Consider the following 23,201-nt stretch of genomic DNA (forward strand, 5'->3'; position numbering starts at 1 on the left):
CGCAGCTGGTTAGAAGCAGGGCAGTTCAGAAGCTTGCTCCTGCCCGCTGCACCTTCACCAGAGTTCGGCAGAGGACCCGCTGCACCTCCACCAGGGATCGGCAGAGGTATGATAGGCCAGGGAGAAGGAAGGGGGGCAGAGCCTTGTGGTGCTGCTGGCCTTACAAAATTCTGGGAGGGTGCATTGACCCGAATATAAACCGGGACCCCCATTCAGTTTATACTGTTTTGTGGTTCTCTTATGCTCCAGAAATGTGGATGACCACTGAAGCAGTCATTGCACATTGAAACACAGCCCTTGTTGTGTCAATAAAGACTAGCCCTTCGTGTTTTTCGGCTGTTTTGCTTTGTTGTGCTTTGAACCTCTCTGAGTTGTTCCTTAATCCCACTTCTTTAATCACTAGGCTACCCCTCCACTCCTCCCCTTCCCCTCCTTTAGGCTATTGTTACATTCTTCCCCTAACTTTTTAATCTTTATATAAAATCACTTGATATAATTTTTTTTTCCCAAAAAGTTACTTCAAATGTCCTTTTTATGCTGATACTTACAGAATTGTTTATCTATATATTTTTCTTTTTGTCTTCACATTGCTAAATACCAGCTCTCAGGCTGTTTCTGAACGACAGATTGAGTTAAAGTTTAATTGAGGGTAGTCTGACATCCTATGAGTGGGTAATTCTGATGTTCCCAAAGGTGTTAATATGCCTGTGATTGGGTGGTCAGCCCTCTTAAATCTGTAGTGAATAGGAAGAATCATCTCTCACATTACTAATACATCGGGTGAGCCTTTGGAAAACTATGGGTCAGGGGTAGAGCAAGGAATTGAACAAGATACTGTGGTAACTAAGAATTGAATCCCTGATATACAGCAATCGAATACATGTAGGAAACCAACTAGGAAACAGGGACTGGCCCCTTTAAGTCCTAGCTCAATGACATTGCTGACTAAGCAGGGGAAGAGCTCAGGAGAGCTGAGTTTCAGCCATCCCACACACAGAGTTAGAAGTGGCCCCTGCACACCCAGGCAGACTGAAGAATGAGACAGTGCAGGTTGAGAAAGCAGACTCTTTTTTAGAAGCTCCTGAAGCACAGCAGCTGGAGGATATTTAAATGGTGGAGTGGGATGAATCCATGCTGCCAGAGCAGGGAAGCTTGCCTGAACCTTGAAGGGCAATTGACACTTCTGAGCAACCTGATTTGGAAGCCGTGGAAGTGAGTTGATTTTTGGTTTAAAAGTTTTTCTTTTCTGCTGTGCTAGGGCAGTTCAGAGCATTTGTTGGACTTTATGAGCTTCATTACATGCCCAGGAGCTGTGATAATTTTGTATGCTAGTGAGGCAAACTAGGAGGGCGTGCCTCAGGAAGACTGAAGTTTGAATTTGAAAGGTTTTTTTTTTTTTTTTTCATTTTTGAAATTTATTTGTCTGTTTACTGTGACAGTGGAAACAGGGCCTGCAAGTTTTGTCAGGCTGTAAGAGTGTAAATTCTGAACAAGGGCAATCAAGAGACTATTTGCTTTACTATTTGGACCACTTCAAGTGTTTTTATATCCTTCACCAGATAAGGCCTCCAAAACTTAACACAATACTCCAAGTGTGGCCTCACCAATGACCTATATAGGGCCATCAACACTTCCCTTCTTCTTCTTTCTATACAGCCTAGCATCCTTCTGGATACAGCCATCACCTTATCACACTGTTTTGATGCCTTTAGATCAGGGGTCCCCATAGTCCCTCCTTGAGGGCCGAATCCAGTCGAGTTTTCAGGATTTCCCCAATGAATATGCATTGAAAGCAGTGCATGCACATAGATCTCATGCATATTCATTGGGGAAATCCTGAAAACCCAACTGGATTCGTCCCTCAAGGAGGGACTTTGGGGACCCCTGCTTTAGATCCTCAGTCACAATCACCCCAAGGTCCCCCTCTCTGTCTGTACTTATCATCCTCTCACCTCCCAGCTCATATGGTTCCCTCAGATTTCTACCCTCCCTCCCCCCCCCCCCCTTCACTCTGCAATTCTTTGCATTGAATTTTAGTTGCCAGATATTAGACCATTCTTCTAACTTTTGCAGATCCCTCATCATGTTGTACACTCCCTCTGGGGCATTCACTCTGTTACAAATCTTGGTATCATCCGCAAAAATGTTAACTTTACCTTCTAACCCTTCAGCAAAGTCACTCACAAACATATTGAACAGAATTGGTCCCAGCACTGATTCTTGAGGCACTCCACTATCATTTATCGTTTATTAAACTTGATATACCTTAGTTGCAGCAGTACCCAACTTTCCCTCCTCCGAGCGAATTCCATTAACCACCACCACATTTACTTACCCTTCAATGTTTTCCCTCCAAATAGTGGAGTCCTGGATGCAAAAAGGGTGAGGAAAGAAACAGATAATTTTTCTACACATTTCATTTATTGATTTCTAAATGGCACTTTTCAAATCAGGGGTCTTCACAACTTAGGGCTCTACTAGGGGCTTAGTACAACTTAGGGTTGTACTAAGCTGCAATAGCGTTTTTAGCGCACGCAGAATTTTAGCACGTGCTAAACCCGCACTATGCGGCTAGAACTAACACCAGCTCAATGTTGGCATTAGCGTCTAGTGCGGGCGGCAATTTAGTGCACACTAAGCACACGCTAAAACCGCTATCGCAGCTTAGTAAAAGGAGCCCTTAGAGCAGGGGTATGGAACTCCGGTCCTCGAGAGCTGTTTCCAGTCGGGTTTTTAGGATTTCCCCAATTAGTATGCCTGAGATCTATTTGCATGCACTGGTTTCAATGCATATTCATTGCGGAAATCCTGAAAACCCGACTGGAATACGGCTCTTGAGGACCGGAGTTCCCTACCCCTGCCTTAGAGTATCACAACAATAATGGAATATACTGACCGGTAAAACTGTGTCCTCAGAAACAACAAAAAACAAATCAATCAAATGGATGAAAATAGTTTATAAAAAAATAGTTTTAATAGATGCTCATATGGATATTTATTACACTTGTGTCCATATGCTATGAATGATGATGTTTTTGAAAAATATTAACACATATTTAAAGTTAAAAAGATGCTCACCCCAAAACAAGCAAATTAAAATTTGCAGTTTATGATATCAATCTGCTACAAAAGAACAGGCATTAGTTACCAAGAAATACTGTTCATCTGCAATAGTCTACGCCAGTGGTCCTGGGGGACCCTTAGCCAGTCGAGGTTTGAGGATATCCCTAATGAGTATGCATGAGACAGATTTGCATATAATAGAGGCGACAGGCATGTAAGTCTGTCTCATGCTAAAATGTTTTCAAAGATCAAGTTTGATTGAATGAAAGTGGAGGGCCGCCGCGTGAGCGGACTGCTGGGCACGATAGACCACTGGTCTGATCCAGCAGTGGCAATTCTTATGTTCTTATGAGGCAAATCCAGTAAACAACGGTATGCAGAAGATAAACAATTGAGAACAAATACAGATAAGAAGATTAGGCACTGAATACAGTGTTTTATTGAATGGATGAACTTTTCATTAATTTTTACTTTTTCTATGTGTCGGATAGATTGGGAGGGCTTCACTGTTTGGGAGAACAATTGTGTGTATGTTTAGTATGAAGTAATGTTATAATATGTTTTAAAGGTTTTGATGGTGCTATATTATTATAATAAATGATGAATTACTTATACGCATAAGAAGTAGTGTGAAATATAGCTCTTATTTGGGTATTTTGTTTATGCATATTCATTACGGATATCTTGAAAACCCGACTGGCTTGGAGTCCCCCAGAACAGGTTTAAGAACCACTGGGCTAAACTATTGTAAGTGTTCAGCAACTGATAAAGATTTACCATCAAACATTTTGCAGATATGTTTTGTGATATTTCATTGATTTAACACTCACTTGCTCCTTGAAAATGCTTAGAATTGTTTTCACTAAAGTAAATCATGATCTTTGCTGATAATAAATATATTTTTGAAAATAGGACCCAGTGGATTGAATGATCTTTTTTAGTAGCAGAAAATACTGTGCCAGCTTTTGCTGATAGCATAGGAGCATAAAAAAGGCCGTGCTGGTTTAGAGCAATGGTTCATTGAGTTCATCTTTCTAATTCTATCAGTGTCTGATGAAGGTTTATTTGGAGGTCATGACCGAAGTGGGAGAAAACCACAGTATCTGGATGATCCAAAAGGTTTAATAGGAAACAAACAGTCTCAAATGTTGATAAAAAGTATAACCAGATCAGACTCCAATGAGCCAGAAGGTTTGCCTACATTTTTATTTCCGTCTCAGTAGAGTCTGGTCTGGGCCTTTACATAGTCTGCTGTGCACCACGCAGAATCTTCCACAATGATATGACTAAGTTGGTTCTCCCCACTTTCAGGCTTTGTGGCTACTTCAGGGGCCTTAGCTTCTGCCTCAATAGCAGCTGCTTCCTTCTTGTGCAGGAGCACCCTTAAAGCATTACACTTCCCCCTCCCCATTTGCGGTTTCAGTAATCGCGATTTCACATATTCACGATTTTTGGGGGAGGGGGAAAAAAGAAAAAAAAAAACATTATTAAGTCTTCCCCCCTGGCATCCCAGCCTTACCTGGTGGTCTTGCGGGCTTTCAGGGCAGGAGCAATTTTCCTACGCTCCTGGCCCGTGCAGATCACCATTAGGAAATAGCTGTAGGGAGTTCCCGTCGTAGTCTCAAGAGACTATGTGAACTCATAGCAGCCATTTCCTAATGGCGATCTGCACGGGGCAGGAGCGTAGGAAGATTGCTCCTGCCCCGAAAGCCCGCTAGACCACCAGGTAAAGCCGGGAAGGCAGGATATTCACGGTTTTTCGCCATTTGTGGTCCAGCTCTGCCCCTATCCCCCGCGAATCCGGAGGGAGAAATGTATCTAGTTCTGCCTTCTAGCAACTAAGGGAGGGGCCTCCTAGGTCAGGAGAGGAGGAAGAGCAGAGGGAAAGAGCCAATAAAGGAAATAAAAGTGGTAGGGGCAGGGTGAGCAGGGAGCCCCTAATTAGGGCAATCATCCCTGTGCTGTCACCTTCTTTGTTAGACTTCAGTCAGTTGCATAGCTGTCTTACCAAAATTGCTGATCGGTTAAGAGAGAACTGTTTAATGTTGAACATCATCAAAACAAAAACTTGTCGTATTACTGGTGGTAGAGATCAACCACAGTTTAGCTTGACTAATGGACAACATAATATAAAACTTGTAGGTAGTTTTATATGTTTGGGCATTATTATCAATATCTGAAGAACAAGTATCATCACTGATAAAGAAAGGTTTGGGAGTAGTGAGACATTGAAAGCCATCAGACATTTTGTGGATATATATGTAACAACTTTATATGAATACCCCACATACTAAAATGGACAAATTTGATCTCACATGCACAATAGGGAATCAGCTAAATTAACTTTCACGCAGACATTACAGTGCAAGGAAAAGTCAGCCTCAGATGAAGCACAAGTATCTGGGAGGAAGAGCTCATAAAGCATTAAGTAGTAGCTGCTGCTAGTATGAGATCTTATTCCATCAGCATCCCTCGTGCAGAGTTTGGTATGCTGTGCCTGGGAATAAAACCCCTTTGTCTCCTGCTAAAGAGCTTCAGTTAGAATATGCAGGTTTAACTTCAGATAAACTGAAATGCCTCTAAATTCTGCAAGATGCAGCAATTAGATTGCTGGGTAGGACACGTATTAGGGAACATGTAACCCCCCCCCCCCCCTCTGTTTGTATGGTTCCATTGGCTTCCCATAAAGATTTGTCTTCAGTTTAAAATTCTTATTTTAGCTCATAGGGCGATATATGAATCAGAACCACCCCATCTTTCTTCCTTGGTGATTTTGTTATGTTCTACCAATGTTTTGTAACTCCTTATCGATCACAATTCATAAGGAGCAATCTTAAGATCTCTTCTTTTCTTTGGCTTATTTATCTTTACACATCCAGGGGGGTGGGGGATTGGAGGGAGGGAAATAAATATTGATAGTGATATTTGGGTAACTATTCTTTGTTTGTATTGTATATTAGGATATATTATGATATTATTATATGCAGGAAAATGAAATTATTGAATGATATTTATGTTACCTGTATAGATAATAGTGTAATATGTGGAATATCTTTTGTTCTTTCATTTGTATGACACTGTTTTTGATTTAAAATTCAATAAAGAATTTTAAAAAAACAAAATAAGCTTAAAGCACATTTTTTAAAATTAGCTTTTAATCCAGATTGAGGGGACAGGACTTAGTTCCCTGGTGATGTAGTGAAAAGACTATGGGGGGGGGGGCTCACCATAAATTATAAGGGGTTATGATGAGATATACATCTGCTATTCTATATGTGAAGTCCACAGCAGTGCCCCTTAACCATTTTAGTCGCTCTTCTCTGGACCCTTTCAAGCAGTACCATGTTCTTCTTCATGTACGGCAACCAGTGCTGGACGCAGTATTCCAGGTGGGGCGTACCATGGCCCGGTACAGCGACATGATAACCTTCTCCGATCTGCTTGTGATCCCCTTCTTAATCATTCCTACAATTCTGTTCACCCTTTTCCTAGCTGCCACGCATTGCGCAGACAGCTTCATCGACTTATCGACCAGTACTCCCAAGTCTCTTTCCTGGGGGGTCTTTCCGTGTACTGTACCAGACATCCTGTATTCGTGTATAGGATTTTTGTTACCGACATGTATCACCTTACATTTATCCACGTTAAACCTCATTTGCCATGTCGCAGCCCATTTCTCGAGCGTATTTATGTCACGTTGTAGGTCTTTGCAATCCTTCTGCGTCTTCACTACTCTGAATAACTTTGTATTGTCCGCAAATTTAATCACTTCGCTTGTCGTACAAATTTCCAGGTTGTTTATAAATATGTTGAAGAACACGAGTCCAAGCACTGAACCCTGCAGCACTCTACTCGTGACACTTTTCCAGTCCGAGTATTGTCCATTTACTCCCACTCTCTGTTTCCTATCCGCCAACCAGTTTTTAATCTACATGAGTATTTCACCCTCGATTCCATGGCTTGCAATTTTTTTGAAGCAGTCGTTCATGCAGGACCTTGTTGAATGCCTTCTGAAAATCCAGATATACAATGTCAACCGACTCGCCCTTGTCTATCTACCTGTTTACTCCCTCGAAGAATTGCAGCAAGATTTTCCTTGCTGAAGCCATGCTGGCTGGTCCTCATCAGATCGTGTCTGTCAAAGTGATCAATCATGTGGTCCTTTATCAGCGCCTCTACCATCTTTCCCAGTACTGAGGTCAGACTCACTGGTCCGTAGTTTCCCGGAACTCCCATCGAACCTTTCTTGAAGATCAGCGTGACATTCGCCACTTTCCAGTCTTCCGGAATCCTTCCCGATTTGATCAACACATTGGCTATTAGTTGAGGCAGTTTAGCTATAGCCCCTTTCAATTCCTTGATTACTCTCAGATGGATGCTATATGGTCCCGGGAATTTATCGTTTTTAAGCCTATCAATCTGCCTACATACTTCAACCCTGTCAGTTTCCCGTCCTCATTTCCTTCTTATAGCCTAACAGCCTCTGGTGTGTTGCGTATATCCTCTTCGGTAAATACAAATGTAAAAAATGTGTTCAGTTTGTCAGCGATGGCTTTGTCCTCCTTTAGCACTCCCTTTATTCCATGGTCATCCAATGGCCCCACTGCTTCCTTTGCGGATCGTTTCCCCTTAATATATTGAAAGAACAGCTTGAAGTTTTTTGCTTCCTTGGCTATTTTTTCTTCATAGTCTCTTTTGGCCCTTCTTACTGCCTTGTGGCACCTGCTTTGATGTTTGTGCTTTTTCCAGTTTTCGTCCGTTTTTGACTTTTTCCATTCCTTATTGCCCGGGGCTTTTAAAGACACAGCTTTTTGTTGATGTGTTTATGTGAAAGAGCAAATATGATTGATGGTTGAATTGGATTTGTGGCATTTTTTAAAATAAAGAAGAGTGTTTTATCTATGAGATTTTGTGAATAAATTGGAATATGGGCAGCAATGTGGGCAGCATAAGCTTTTATTAGATATAAGATGCATTGCTTTAAATACTTTGTATGTTGACTGTAAACTGCCTAGAATTGTAAGCAGTATATACATTTTTTACTTGAATAAATATTGGTACAGCTTTTACTCTTGGATCTTTCTTGGAGAATGTTAGCTTCTAACCTGCTTTCTTGTCATGCCTTTCTGCTGTGGTATCTAGGTTCCCAGTGATCATAGCCTTTCTTTCAGTCTGCTCAGCTAACGGTGGGAAACCTCTTTGCCACCTGTCTGAGGTTGCACTGACCGGGCTGCTTGCTTCCTGATTGGGTGCCTACCATCACAGTGTTGATTTCTTATTTGCTTGATGATCCTGGGTGACATTCCTCAGCTGCTGTCTTGTTGTGCCAGACTTTTCCCGATGTGCTGTTTTGCAGCCAAAATGTCCATGTTGAGTTTATGCCAACCGAGACTCTAATTATCTTGAATATGTTCCAGGATCGTGTTGTTCTTGTCTTGGCTGCGCTTGAGAATCCACAAGTGTATTTTTGGCTCAGCACCACTGGCAATAAGTCCTGCCTCATCTACCTCCTCCTGTTGCTTTTAAGTTACACGTCATTCCTGCAAAATGGTTCCCTGCTGGCTCATCCCCTGTCCTCATCCTTGTGCCTATTGGACTTTAATGCCAAACTGGCATCCCTCTACTACTTCAATTATTTGCGAATTTCATCACATTTATTGTCATCTTATTGCATGATGAGCAGTGGTATTAAAATAGCACTGTAAGTACAATACAGAAAAAACTCATTTTGAAATTTAAACCACATAAAAGCTATGGGGGTAATAATAATAAAAAAAAAGTCTAAAAAGTGTCCTAAATGGATACTTGGATGATCAAAAAGCCTGATCGTCCAAGTACCCATAACCAAAGCTGGTTTTTAGACGTATCTAAAAACAGCTTAGGCCTTTCCCCTGCCTCTAAACGCACAGAGAGAAAAGAGGTGTGTTTAGAGGAGGGGAAAGGGCGGGCAGTAGGCGGGAGGTGGGCCGACCTACACCTAGCCGTACAACAGATATAACCAATACAGTTTAGTCGGCACTTAGACCTTTTTCACTTAGACGAAATAAAACCAGGTCTAAGTGCCGAAAAAGGGGCCGCTGAGCTGATGGCCGCTGGCACCATCAGTTCAGCGGCCCGGCAACCTAACCATCGCGGCAGGAGAGATGCCTCATCTCCCCTACCGTGATGCCATCACTCTTCTACCAGAACTGTCGCGACCCACGGCAGTTCGGGTAGAGGAGTGATAGCATCGCGATAGGGGAGATGAGGCATCTCTCCTGCCATGATGCATCACTCCCCCTACACACACATCGGGGCAAGAGGGAGCTCAAGCCCTCTTACCCCAGCCAACCGCGGCACCCCCGACAAGATTGGGCCAGGAGGGAGCCCAAGCCCTCCTGGCCCTGGCGAACCCCCCCCCCGCTAGTTGTTTGGGCCAGGAGGGAGCCCAAACCCTCCTGGCCCAGCCAATCCTGCCCCCCTGACAACATCGGGCCAGGAGGGAGCCCAAACCCTCCTGGCCACGGCGACCCCCTACCCCCACCCCGCACTACATTACGGGCAGGAGGGATCCCAGGCCCTCCTGCCCTCGATGCAAATCCCCTCCCCCAACGACCGCCCCCCCACAAGAACCTCCGACCGCCACCCCAGCCAACCCGCGATCTCCCTGGCCGACCCCCATGACATCCCCACCCCCCTTTCCCGTACCTTTGTTTAGTTGGCCGGACAGACTGGAGCCAAACCCGCCTGTCCGGCAGGCAGCCAACGACGGAATGAGGCCAGATTGGCCCATCCATCCCAAAGCCCCGCCTACTGGTGGGGCCTAAGGCGCCTGGGCCAATCAGAATAGGCCCGGGAGCCTTAGGCCCCTCCTGGGGGCGGGGCCTTGGGCACATGGTCAGGTTGGGCCCTTGTGCCTCTGGATCGGCTGGGCCAGGAGGGTTTGGGCTCCCTCCTGGCCCGAACAACTAGCGGGGGGGGGGGGTCGCCAGGGCCAGGAGGACTTGGGCTCCCTCCTGGCCCGAACAACTAGCGGGGGGGGGGAGTTGTCGCCAGGGCCAGGAGGGCTTGGGCTCCCTCCTGGCCCGATATTGTCGGGGAGTTGGGGAGTCGGGAGGACAAGAGGGCTTGAGCTCCCTCTTGCCCCGATCGTGTCGGGGAGTCGGCGGGGCAAGAGGGCTTGAGCTCCCTCTTGCCCCGATGTTGTCAGGAGGGGGGGGTCGCGGTTTGACATGGCAGGAGGGCTTGGGCACCTAGCTGCCTGGATCGTTGTAGGGGGGGATTCTTTAACCGGTGTTGTTTTTGACAGACACCGGTTACAGAATCCAACTTTTTGGCGAAGGACTGGCTCCTCCTTCGCCTAAAAGCCCTTCTGTTGGACGTTTGTGGCCTAGGTGTGTTTTTGTTTCATTATGGCTAAAAAGTGTAGATGTGCTGTGGGGGTACTTATACACGTAGTGGAGATTGGGCGTTTAGGCAGAGGAAGGCCATAATCAAAACATGGACGTTTGTTTTGGTTATGGACACTTTCCCTGCTTCTGGGTTGAACGTTTAGGGACTTAGGCCAAAAGAGGACTTAGACGCTTTTTTTGATTATGCCCCTCTAATCATTTTAATTAGTGATGTATAGTTATTAGCACTTATTCAATTTTGTTAGTGTGCCTTAAAAGATTTAGGCCTTCTTTTACTAAACCATGGTTTCTACCGTGACCTGGGACACTAAATGTTCCAGTGCTTCTTCGATACACCCTCGGATGTGGTCCCTGTACTGCAATTTAGTAAAAGGAGGAGGGTGCCAGGGACCTGTTTATTAAAGTGTAATAAGCTTTTGCAATTACCATATTTTACCATATTAAACCAAAGTTTAATGCATAGTCCTCCAGATCAGTGTTTCTCAACTTCTTCAAGCCAAGTATCCCCTAGGTCTAACAAATATCAACCAAGTATCCCGCGCCCAAGCTCCACCCCAGACCTGCCCAGGCCCTGTTCCAGACCTGCTCAGAATCCGCCCCTGACCCTACCCCCATAATAATAGTACTATTTGTAATGCAATTTCTTCCATCCCTTTTTCATATACATACAATATAATTTTATTAATACATAATGGTAACCACAAAATTTTTTAAAAAAACAACAACGTACACTGTATGCAGATAAAATGCTAATTATCATTTATATTTGGGTTTGGTTTTTTTTCAAAGAAGTCAAGGCAGATGACTAAAATATGCAATGTCATCTCAGTAACAACTATAGAAAAACAGAAAAATATAGTACAAAATATAGACATGGACACATTTCGATCACTAAATTGAAAATTAAATAATTTTTCCTACCTTTGTTGGCTGGTGATTTCATGAGTCTCTGGTTGTACTTCCTTCTGACTGTGCATCCAATATTTATTTATTTCTGCCTCCTGCATGCTTCCTCTCCTCTGGAACTCATTCCTTTCCCTAACCAACATCTCTCTCTCTCTCTCTCTCTCTCTCTGCCCTCCCCCCCCCCCCAATGAGTCTAACATTTCTCCCTCTCTCATCCCTCGGATCATGTGCAGCATTTTTCACTAGCCCCATGCCCATTTCTCCTTTTTTCACCCCTTTCCCCATGTGCCACTATCTCTTTCCCTCTTAACTCACACACTCATGCCCAACAATTTTCCCTTTCTATTCCCTCCCTCCTATGTCCCAAGTTAGTGGCCCCTTCCTCCCTCCATTCTGTGTCCCATGCTCATGCCACCTCCCTTCCTTCTAAGTCGAGTTTGTACCCATTCCCTGCCTTCCAGCCATTGTCTCAGAATCGTGCCCCTCCAATGCCCCAATGCATTCCCCCCTTCTTTCTCGCTTTGTCTCAGAAAGATCATGTCCCTTTACTTGTTCAAGCTGCACTCACTCCATCTGCCTTCAGCAACTTGTTGTGGGGGACACACAGGCAGCGTTTCACATGCTGCACATGGCTGACCCACAAGCCTTCCCTCCGTCAGCTAGGTACAAGGTGTGAACTGCTGCTGGTTGCGCATCCCTCCATCAAGCTGCTGAAGGTAGAAGGAGTGAATGCGGCAAGGAGTTAACTGGGAACCTCCCCCCCACACACACATACTGACCTGAAAGGCTTTCCTCTGATGTTAGCTCTGACATTGGAGGGAAGGCCTTTGGGTTTTCTTTGGGAGGGAGGAGAGGGGACGGGTAATTACCAGCTTTTCCTCCAATATTCAAAATAGCTCTGGTCAATAGAATGATATACATCATCCACTGAATGTGAACTGCATAAAGAAACCCACATATGAAAAGAGCCTGTTTTGGAGGAAAAGCTGATAGGCGGATCAGCTGGCTGTCCTGGGAGAAACTGGCACAATTTTCATATCCACTTTGGCTTTTGCTTTCTTTCAAATACATATTTCTCTGGACTCCTGAGGAAGATGTTTTATGTATAATCAATTTTTATTTTCAATACGAAAAGCAACTAACAAATTACAACCTACTAGGGACCAACAACAAAAGAAACCATGATACAGAATAAACACTCCAATCCCCAAACGTGTGTTCTTTACATAGAAGAGCACACGTTGGGATGCTGTGGAGCAAAACAAAAAGGGGGACCCGTTCTTGAAAAAGCCTTTGGGTGAAACTGGTTGAACCTTAAGTCCTTCCCGAGGTTTAAAAAAAGAATGAAGAAATAGCTAAAGCTAAGTACAAAAGTTTTAAAGTTGTTTAAGAAAAGTTTATCGATTTGCACAAAACATAGAATATAGAGCACAAGCACTTTAAAAAAAACTAAGGTCTGATGATGAATAAAAGCCAGAAAGAGAAACAAGCCTTCAAATAATTTGGCTGGTGGTTGGCTGGAACTGAAGACCATAGAGGTACTTAGAAAGGTATTATCTGACAAAAAGATCACTTAGAAATTAGGCACTTTGAAGTTTATTTTATGCCGTTGCGGATTGAAACATAGAATATGACGACAGAAAAGGGCCATCGGCCCAACAAGTCTGCCCACTCTAAGAACCCTATTTTAATATATCAGTAATGTTAGTTTATAGCATTTTAGCATATAAGGTTTTAAGAACTGCAGCATCAACTTAAAGAAATATTGCAGTATCTTTGATCCAAAGTCAAATAAGCACACAGCATAGCATATACTGGACTGTGTCACTTAGCAACCAATATTTCTTCAAAAATGCTTAAAGCATGATTTCTTTTTGTGAGTTGTGTCTGGATTATCACAGCATAACATCCAGCAGTAGTCGGCCATCATACTCTCATTCCAGAAACCTTGGTAGCGACTCTCCATTAACTGAATGTCTTAGTGAAAACGTTCTCCTTGCTCATCACTCACCATACCAAGATTTTCCAGAAAAAAGTCAAAATGTGAGTACAAAAATGTATTTTTAATGATATGTGACAGTCAACTTTCTGATATGAGTCAAGGAGATTCTGAACTCCTTCCTTGTATGAAGGAGACTTATGGCTGCCCAGAAAGTTTTCCACTAACCACTTGAATGCCTCCCAAGCTTCAGGCTCAGCTGCTGAGAGTGATTGCTTAAAATCTTCATCCTGCATAATGGACTTGATCTGTGGGCCTATAAATATCCCTTCCTTCAGTTTTGCAGTGCTGATTTTTGGAAATTTCTTAACAAGATATTGAAACCATGCCTAGTTTGCTTTACCCATGGCCTTTACCAGGTTTTTCATCAACCCCAGCTTGATATGAAGAGGTAGAAGAAATATTTTTTGAGGATCCACCAATGGTATAAATTTCACTCTGCTTGTACCTGGGTTATAGGTACCCCTCAGCTGCCAGACATGCTTGATATAATGTTCAGCTGTAGATCTGCTATCCCACAAGCACAGGAAACAGCAGTATTTAGTGAATCCTCCTTGCATTCCCATTAGCATGCCAATGACCTTCAGATCACCACAGATGTTCCATTGGTGTGTTTTATAACTGATTGCTTCTAGTAAAGTCTTCATATTCTCAGAAGACTCCTTTAGATGAGCAGAATGGGCAATTGGTATACTTGGTTTGGAATTTCTGTTGTGCAGTAACACTGCCTTCAAGCTTCTCTGTGAAGAATCAACAAAGAGACACCATTCATCTGGACAATGTACTTGTGACAAACTGTTGAAGAGCCCATTCATGTCATGCCAAAAGTGCAATGAACCATTTACAGTGAAGAATGTTAAGTTATGATTCCTTTTTCTGTAATGAGTTATATTAGCATCTTTTGCAAGCAAGTGCTTTTGCTTAAGCTTTGAAGCAAGAAGTTCTGCTTTTACTTTTGAAAGATTTAGATCATGAATAAGATCATTGAGCTCAGCTTGTGTAAAGGTCTCTAGGTCTGAATCTTCATCATTTACATAATCAGGATTAGATAATTCTGGATTGTGACCAGCTGCTGCATCATTATCACATTCCTCATCATGTTCCACAGGGGCAAGTCCATCTTGTGAAGGTACAGGGACAGGCAGTGAGTCATCATGAGGAACAGGCCTAATAGCATAATCCAGAGTAGCATATATAATTTCGTGCTTAGTTTTAGCTGAGAATCCACTTGTGTTTACAAGATAAAAGTAGCAATCTTTAATATGGTTTTGCGGTTCCCTCCATATCATTTTGTCAATTAAGCCAGTCACGAAGTCCATTGGAACAACTGGTACAGATGATATGTAGAGCCCAAGACTTATCCTGGTCACCCAGTGGGAAGCCAAAGTACAATTTGTATACCTTCAAATCTACAGTAATTGGGTAACGTTGTGCTTTTGTCGTGAATGAACCACAGATGTAACAGAAACTATTTGGATGATTAGTACAATGTCTTGGCATGATAAAGACTGATATTAATCACTGTAAATAATGTCTGTAGAATTTTTTTAAAAAAAGACAACTGTTGTTAACCCTCCTAATACGTTTATCCTATAAATGCATGATATATCGCTCAATTAATGTTTATAATTATATATAATGAGCCTCATCACAAAAATGTGACGTGCTAGTAAAAAAACTAAACACAGATTTGAAATCATTATGACAAATACTACAAAACCCACCCAACATTAACTCTGAGGAAATTGATGTGTTGACCTGTGTTATATGTTAACACCAATTATTGATTGTTGGGGCCTAATTAGCTAATGCTACCCATGCCCACATTTATGCGTCCAGCTTTAAGAGATCTACACATAATCCGATGGTAAGTGCATGCATGCTAGAAGCACAAGTGTCAATCAATACTTGCTAATTATAATGCAATAACTACTGTGTGCAGTCCCTGGGGGAATGGGGATTGAGACTTATGTACTGCTTTTTTGTGGGTCCACATTGAAAGTAGTTTACATATACAGTACACAAGTACTTATTTTGTACCTGGGGCAATGGAGGATTAAGTGAATTGCCCAGGGTCAGAAGAAGCAGTCTTGAGATTTATTCCATAACCTCAGGGTGCTGAGGCAACAGCTCTATCATTAGGTCTCTCTTCACCTCGCTCTATATTTGCCCATAATCTACCCTGCCCATATCCCATCCACTTACACAGTTAGCACAGGATTTTAACTCACTGCCTCTTTTTAGCAATTGGTATCCATTAGCTCAGGTCCATAAACCATTAGTGCACGCTAAATCCTGCGCTAATTGCTTAACATGCCTCTTACTTCATCTAAAATAATTTTAATATGCATTAACCAACCAATTAAGGGCCCCTTCTATCAAGCTGCACTAGAGGTTTCTAGAGCGAGCCGGTACAGTAAATGTTCCAATTCGTCAGAGCACTTACCTCGCTGGCCCACACTAAAAATCTCTAGCACAGTTTGATAAAAGGGGGAGGGGTAAGTTACAATTAACTTTTGCTCATTAAAATGTTATAAAGCATATCAACTTTTCTTAAACAAACTAAAAGTAGCATCAAGAATTAGCAGTGAATCAGAAATTGTCACATTTGGGGGGGAAACCAAGCATTTGCCTGCTTTGTGAAAGAAAAAAAAAAAAACCCACCCCAGGATCATTTAAAATCTTTGCTTCCACTTGCAACTGAGTCCACATGGTAGGGTAAATGATCCCCTGGCTTCTTTAACTACACAACTTTTATTGAGAGCGCCTCTAACAAGGCTCCCTGGCAGGATCTAAGAAGGTGTTCTTTACAATAAGGATTTAATTGGATTTTAAGTTTAGTACCCTTTCTCTATTCACAAATTAAAAAGTTGGGTTAAAGTGAGAGAGAGAATATTAGCACAGCAGCCACTTTTAAGTTTTTAAAATGCATATTATCCTGTCTTAAGAACTGACAGGTGTAGTACTGTACCTATGCAGACATGGAAGAACGTAATAAAAAGATATGTCTAAGTACAATTTGGACGTAGGGTGCTACATATAAGTTCGGTCTAAGTGGTCTTGTCAAACCTTAAATTATCACTGCAGGACAACTAACCCCCTCTTTTACAAAACTGCGATAGCAGTTTCTAGTGCAGGGAATCGCACTGAATGGCCCGCGCTGCTCCCGACGCTCATAGGAACTCAATGAGCGTCTAGAGCAGTGCAGGCCATTCAGCATGGCTCCCCGTGCTAGAAACTGCTATTGCAGTTTTATTAAAGGAGGCCTTAGTATAGGTCGGCTCATATCCTGCCCACATTCTGCCCTAACCACTCCTCCAAAAACGTCCCTATTGGGCATACAACGAGATTTTGAGGCCTAAAAAGTCAGTGGATAATCTAAAGAGCCATTTCAATTATTGGCACTTGGACGACCTGTCTTTTAGATCGTCCAAGTGCTGACTTGGACAGGTTTCTAGACGTATTTCTGTTTTGATTATAAGCCCCATAGGGTTTAAGCAGAATCTAAATTAAATTAAATTAAATTAAAAATAAAATGTGATTTAGGTAGAGGTAATGCATATAAATACACACACAACCTTATTTTTTCTCCCTCAATAAAAGGTTAAGGGGCTCATAATTTTTTTTTTTAAGTCTAAAAAGTGGCCTAAATGGGTACTTGAACGATCAAAAAGCCTGATCATCAAAGTACCCATAACCAAAGCTGATTTTAGACGTATCTAAAACCAGCTTAGGCCTTTCCCCAGCCTCTAAATGCACAGAGCGAAAAGAGGCTTTTTAGAGGAGGGGAAATGGCAGGAGGTGGGCCGACCTAGACATAGGCGTACATCAGGTATAACCAAAACATTAGGCAGGTTGCCTAGTCGGCACTTATACGTTTTGACATAGACCAAGTCAAAACAGGTATAAGTGCCGAAAAAGGAGCCGCTGAGCTGATGGCGATCACATCGGCAGGACTTATACTTAGAAACGAAAAAAAATTTGGACCTATTTTTCGAAAATGTGTCCTTAGCTGTTTTTTTTTACTTTGGATGACTTGCGACTTAGACAAAAACGGACATAGACATTCCTTTCGATTATGCCCCTCCATGTATTAACACTTCAATAGCTTGCAAGTTATTCAATTACATGAATGCTTATGAGTAGTTTGCCTGCTTAATTTGTGTGTGCCTGTGTCTGTGTGTGGGCGGGGGGGAGGGGGTAAGGAAGTCAACAATATGTTTTTTTGGGGGGAGGGGTCCTGCAAAGCCCCCCAAATGATTACACATTCATTTTTAACATGTTTTGTTATTGCTTTACAATTGCTTGCTCTCTTGACCCCCCTCCCTTTTTTTTTTTTTTTTACTAAGCCACGGTAATGGCTGCCGCACAGCAAACATTCTATCCTTTAAATCCATATGGGTGTCAGAGTGATTACCACAGCAGCAACTGCTACCACAGCTTTGTTAAAGGAGCCTTTTGTTTGTGAAATTAATCATATGTGGGATTTTATAATGTATACTAAAAACGTAGTCTCTCCATGCTAACAGTTTCTTTAGATGCACTTTGGTAAATTGACCACAAAGTATGTACAATGTTTTTAGGTGAGTTTTGAACCAAATATTGCATATTTATTTTAGCTTCTCTGTCAAGTTTGTCCTCCTTGTGTATTGTAGTATGTGTAGCTTTTATAAAGAGATGTGAAATCTTGAGGTTCTCCCTTTTGAATTTGAAATAAAATAAAAAGTTATAACAGCGAAAAGCCGATGGGCAAAAATTGATTCATAAATGAGAAGGTGGCATTCATCTCAACTCTCTTATTGGAAACCTAAATCTCAGTAAATTTGTAGCCTGAGGATACAATGGGCTTAAAGGATTTCTGTCTCTGAAGAAAAATGAGAAGGCTGTTGAGGTAAGGTAAATGGAAAAGGTTGTTTGGGCAAACGTGGTACTCCAGTGCTATTAAATGTTAAGCACCATCAGGGGGTATCTCAGTCATTAACAAGAGTGGCATGTGGGAGATTGTTTCAAGCAGGACAAGAGTTATGGATGACTCTGTGCAAGTGACACAATGCCATAGGGAAATTCTGTCGAGAAATAAAATTATATTTTTTTTCTTGTAGTTATTGTTGGGGGAAAATACACATTAGATGCCCTTTTTCATTCCTCTCTCTCTTTCTCTACCCCTTAAAGACTGATGTCTGGCTTAGAGCAACATGCCTCTGGACCCGGCTTTTAACCTCTTATTTCTGTCAAATAACTTATCCAAGCAGTCAACTTTTTCTAAAATGTATTGCTATCTTTTTTTCCACCCCCTAAACATACAGCAATCACATTTTTTTTTTTTTTTTTTTAAATGTAAGTAATAAATACTTGAATTGATTTGGTAATATTTTATACAGAATGCATGTTGATTCTAGTTGCATTTAAAAGAATGCTAGGAGTCCTTTGGTCTGCTGTGCTAAGATGGAAGTTGTGTTTGTTGTCGATGAGGTGGAGGCACATGTCTGAAGACTACTCATTTCTCGGTTTTGCTTTTATTGTGCCCTTGGAATGGCACTGTGGTAGTTTAAGAATCAGGGATTGTGGGATGTTTTTAGAAGCCCTGCACAATTTGTGCAGTCAGAATGTATACCCAGTAAACTACATCCTTTTACAATTGCTGTGCTGAAAGTACCCATGCATATACTGTGTACACCTGCTACTTACTGCACACAGAATTTCAGAAAAAAAGTTTACACACATGCTTTTGAAAATCCAAAATTGTGCAGTGGGCCCAGATTCTATAAATGGCACTTGAAGTTAGGTACCTAGATTGGCTGATTAAGACAGTTTTCTTATTTGGCTTAATCAGTGTTGTTAATTGAAACTGTCATTAAAAAAAAAAAAAAACAATTTTAAAATGTTATTTAGCTGGTAGATGCCTAACTCAGTAGGCACCTACTACTTCAAGGTTTCAAGGTTTATTCAATATTTGATTAATCGCCTATCGTAACTACTAAGCGATTTACATTTACAGCAAATACATAATAAAAAGTTAACAATAATATAATAAACTATTAAAATCAATTTAAAACAAACTAGACAAATTTGAACAGGAAACATTGGGAAAGAGGGGGAAGAAATACAATTTGTAATAGGAAAGGAGGGATAAATAAGGGTAAATACACAGAATGGATGGGAAAACAAAATAAATATATAGCTGACTTCAAGGTGTGGGGGGGAAACCATGGTGCTTACCAGCAAGTAGGCATGGTAAGGGGTGGATTCTGTCGGATTTGGGGTGGATTGTGGATGTGGTTTGACTTAGGCACTGATAGGTGGCTAACTTAGGCACACTCATGTAGGCCAATAAAATGCTGGCCTAAATGGTAGTGCACCTAAAAATTCAACAACAATTTATTATTTATATAGCTGTAACAGACGCATGGCACATTGTACATATAAGAGACAGTCCCTGCTCAGAAGAGCTTGCAATCTAATTATGACAGACACACAATTCTATAAATGGCGCCTAGCAGATGATTGATTATTCCGCTAAACAGGGCCTAGCAGTTAGGGGCCATTTATAGAATCAGAGCCTCTATTCTTAGAATTGCCTCTTCTCGCCATGTACATGAAAAGCAGCATTAGGTACATTTGGACAGTTTTGTGCACACAAACAAATTCGCAAAATATCCGCTTGGAGGCCAGCTGCTGCACATTTTCTATCATGAAACCCTCAAAATGATGATGAATTCTCTGAGAATGGAATTAAATTGCTATAATCCCCAATGACTATATAACTATACCCTCCTCTTACTCCTCCTTCTCTAGGCCCAATTTTACTCTTTCTTCCTTTCCCCATGTGCACCATCTCTTTCCCTCTCATTCACACACTCACGCCAACAATTCTCCCTTTCTATTCCCTCCCTTGTCCCAAGTTAGTGCCCCTTTCCTCCTTCTCTTCTGTGTCTCATGTTCATGCCCCCTCTGTGTCCCAAGTTTGTGCTCCCCTGCCTTCCAACCTTTGTCCTAAAATCATGCTCCTCCCATGTTCCAATGTGCTCTCCCCCTTCTCCCTTTTTCCCAGATCATGTCCCCTCTATCCCTTGCTTGCTCAAGTCGCACTTACTCCTTCTGCCTTCAGCGGCTCTCGTTGCAAGGATGCACAGGCAGTAATTCATGCTCTGCACGTGGCTGACCCACAGGTCTGATGTCGGAGAGAAGGTTTCTGGGTCAGCTAAGTGCAGCGTGTGAACCGCTGCCTGCGCATCCTAACAATGAGGCTCGCTGAAGGCAGAAGGATGTAACTGGGACCCCCCCTCCACACACACACACAAACTGACCTGGAAGGCTTTCCTCTGATGTTAGCTCTGACACTGGAAGGAAGCCCTCTGGGTCGGCTTCGATGGGGGAGTGGGGGAGGGGGGGAGCGTCAGGAAGGAGGGATCCCAGGCAGCTGCTTGACAGAAAGGTGGAGGGCAAGAAGGAGGGATTCCCCGCGTCTGCTTCCACAGGAGAGTGGAGGGCAGGAAATAGGGATCTCCAATGGCAACTTCGGCAGGTGGTCAGGCAATATTCTCGGCGGTGACCAGTGCTGTGTAGCCCCAACATGCTGCTTGTGTACCCCTGTGGGTATACGTACCGCATGTTGAAAAACCTAGGGGTTACTTTCATAGATGGTTTCTGGAAGGAGGGACTGGGCATTTCTCCTGCCAGTGATCTTCGAGGGGCCTTCGGGGGTTCTGGCAGGAGGGACTGAGCATCCATCCTGCCGGCCAACTTTGCAGCTGGGAGGGGGGGGATGTTCCCTGCCATGGCGACTGAGCTGATTTCAGCAGGGAGATTCCCTTGCCATAATCATCTCAGCAGCAATGCAGGTCTCTAACTGGTGCCTGTGATATGAATGTCAGTTAGAGAATCGGGGTGGTTAGGCGGGGTTAGGCATCTGTCTTTCTGTCAGATGTGATTCTATATAGGACGCCTGTGTGCAATTCTCAAAAGCCACTTAGGCAGTTGCTGAGACTGGGCATCCTGTATAGAATCAGGCCCTTGGTCCAGTGATTTTCCACTTCTTTTGTTCTGTCAGAAAAATATGGAATGAAAAAGGTAGAAAATTGCGGGGCTAAGTGTACAGCACTCAATGGAGACTGCTTCAACTTTGTTGGCTGGGCTGAGAACTTTTCAGCAGCCTCTCGAATTCTGTGTAAAATGGAGCTTATTGTGAAGATATCTTTTACCATAGCGTGGGTATAAAAGTACACACGTGAAAGTATGTGCAGAAATTTGAAAATGAGTTCTTCACAGCACTTTCATTTCTTGATAAAAGTATGTTCATTTTGAAACAGCAGGACTACATTTGCCCAAATACATAGGATGAGGGGGTAATTTTAAGAAGACATCTCTCATAATTGATGAATTATTAATGATTTTCATTATATAAGCTATGGCATTAGTTTGTATGATTTCTGATGATTATTTGTGTGTCTGTTTTTGGTCACAAAGATGATTTTGTCCTTGCCTTCCTGCCGGCAGTGGTACTCGGCGCTGCTTACACGCGGCTGCTCCTGTCCCCGCGCCCTCCATGCTGCCTCCAGCCTCCTCCATTCACCAGCAGCTGGCAGTTTTAAACGGTCTAGAAATTTTTAAAATAAATATGTATTTACCTGCATGAATATATTTATTTAATGCCCCTCATATACGTTAAAGAAGATAATGTGGTGTTGATTCTGAATTGTTCAAAAAGTTTGCTAATTCTCATATTGATCTAGCCTTTCTTTGACGTTCTGCAGAGCAGAGAAGGGTGGAAGTTGTACTTGCTCTACCTATCGAAAGGGATGGCACGATATGCTAGGATTCATGTCACATGGGTGTCCCATCGACATTGCACAGGACATGTAGCTCACTAAAGTTTCCTCAACAGAAGTTATGAGTGTGATATGCGTGGAGGGGCATAATCGAAAGGGACGTCTAAGCCCGTTTACGTCCATCTCACAAGTCGTCCAAAGTAAAAAACAGCTTAAGACACATTTTCGAAAGATACATCCAACTTTTTTTTTGTTTCGAAAATCGTCTAATTATAATTCCTGCTGATCTGATTGTCCAAGTCACTAATCGTCCATCTTTATACCACATTTCCGTCCAACTTTTTGTCCAAGTCCAAAACGCCTAGAACAAGCCCTGTTGTACGTGGGAGGGATTTGCAAAGTGATGGACTGCACACCCAGACATGCCACCCAAATAGTGGGGTACCTTACAGGGCACTGCTGTGAATTTCACAAAAAGGTCACCAGTGAGCCTCCCAAACCACCTCCAGAATCCCCTAGACCCACTTATCTACCACCCCAATAGTCCTTATGGCTGCAGGAGCCACTTATATGCCAGTAAAAAAGGGTGTTGGGAGTGTATAGGGGAGTGCACATGTTTCATTATCAATGCAGTGATTACAGCGGCTTATGGGCATGGGTCATCCTCTCTGTGAGTCCCTAACCCACCCCCAAGTCAACTTAAGTTGCCTCTGTGCTGGACGATTAGGCTTTCCTATGCCAGGTGGCCAGATGATGATGGTCTGGAGGCTGAATTTTAAAGTTGTGATTAAAAATTTTTATGGGGGTGGGGGGGTTGTTGATCACTGGGGTAGTATGTGGGGGTCTGTTTTATGTGTTTTCAGTGCTTATCTGGTGACTTCAGGTGGGTTTTTGTGACTTAGATCATGTTTTACATGGTCTAAGTCACAACGTCCAAGTTCCGTCTAGGCTCTGTTGTAAAACTTTTGGTTATACATGCTTTTACGACTAAGTCTAAGCCGGCTCACGTCCCACCCAACTCCTGCCCTCGACACGCCTCCCGAAACGCCCCGTTTAGCTTTGGTCGTTCAGCGG

At 42.7% G+C, this 23,201-nt stretch overlaps 1 protein-coding gene across 2 annotated transcripts in view; it reads left to right on the forward strand.

Annotated features, from left to right (window-relative positions):
- PCDH9 (protocadherin 9) overlaps positions 1–23,201 on the forward strand; it is a 2,276,722-nt gene that overhangs the window by 1,568,538 nt on the left and 684,983 nt on the right. The window contains exon 1 of one of the 2 annotated variants that reach the window (XR_004539836.1): positions 982–1,212. The exons of the other annotated variant lie outside the window; for it this stretch is intronic. The gene's annotated coding sequence lies outside the window, so the exon portion shown is untranslated. Of the gene's footprint in view, positions 1–981; positions 1,213–23,201 lie in introns of those variants that run through there. 2 annotated transcript variants of the gene reach the window in all.

The sequence above is a fragment of the Geotrypetes seraphini genome, chromosome 6 (assembly GCF_902459505.1).
Source record: "Geotrypetes seraphini chromosome 6, aGeoSer1.1, whole genome shotgun sequence".
NCBI lineage: Eukaryota > Metazoa > Chordata > Amphibia > Gymnophiona > Dermophiidae > Geotrypetes > Geotrypetes seraphini.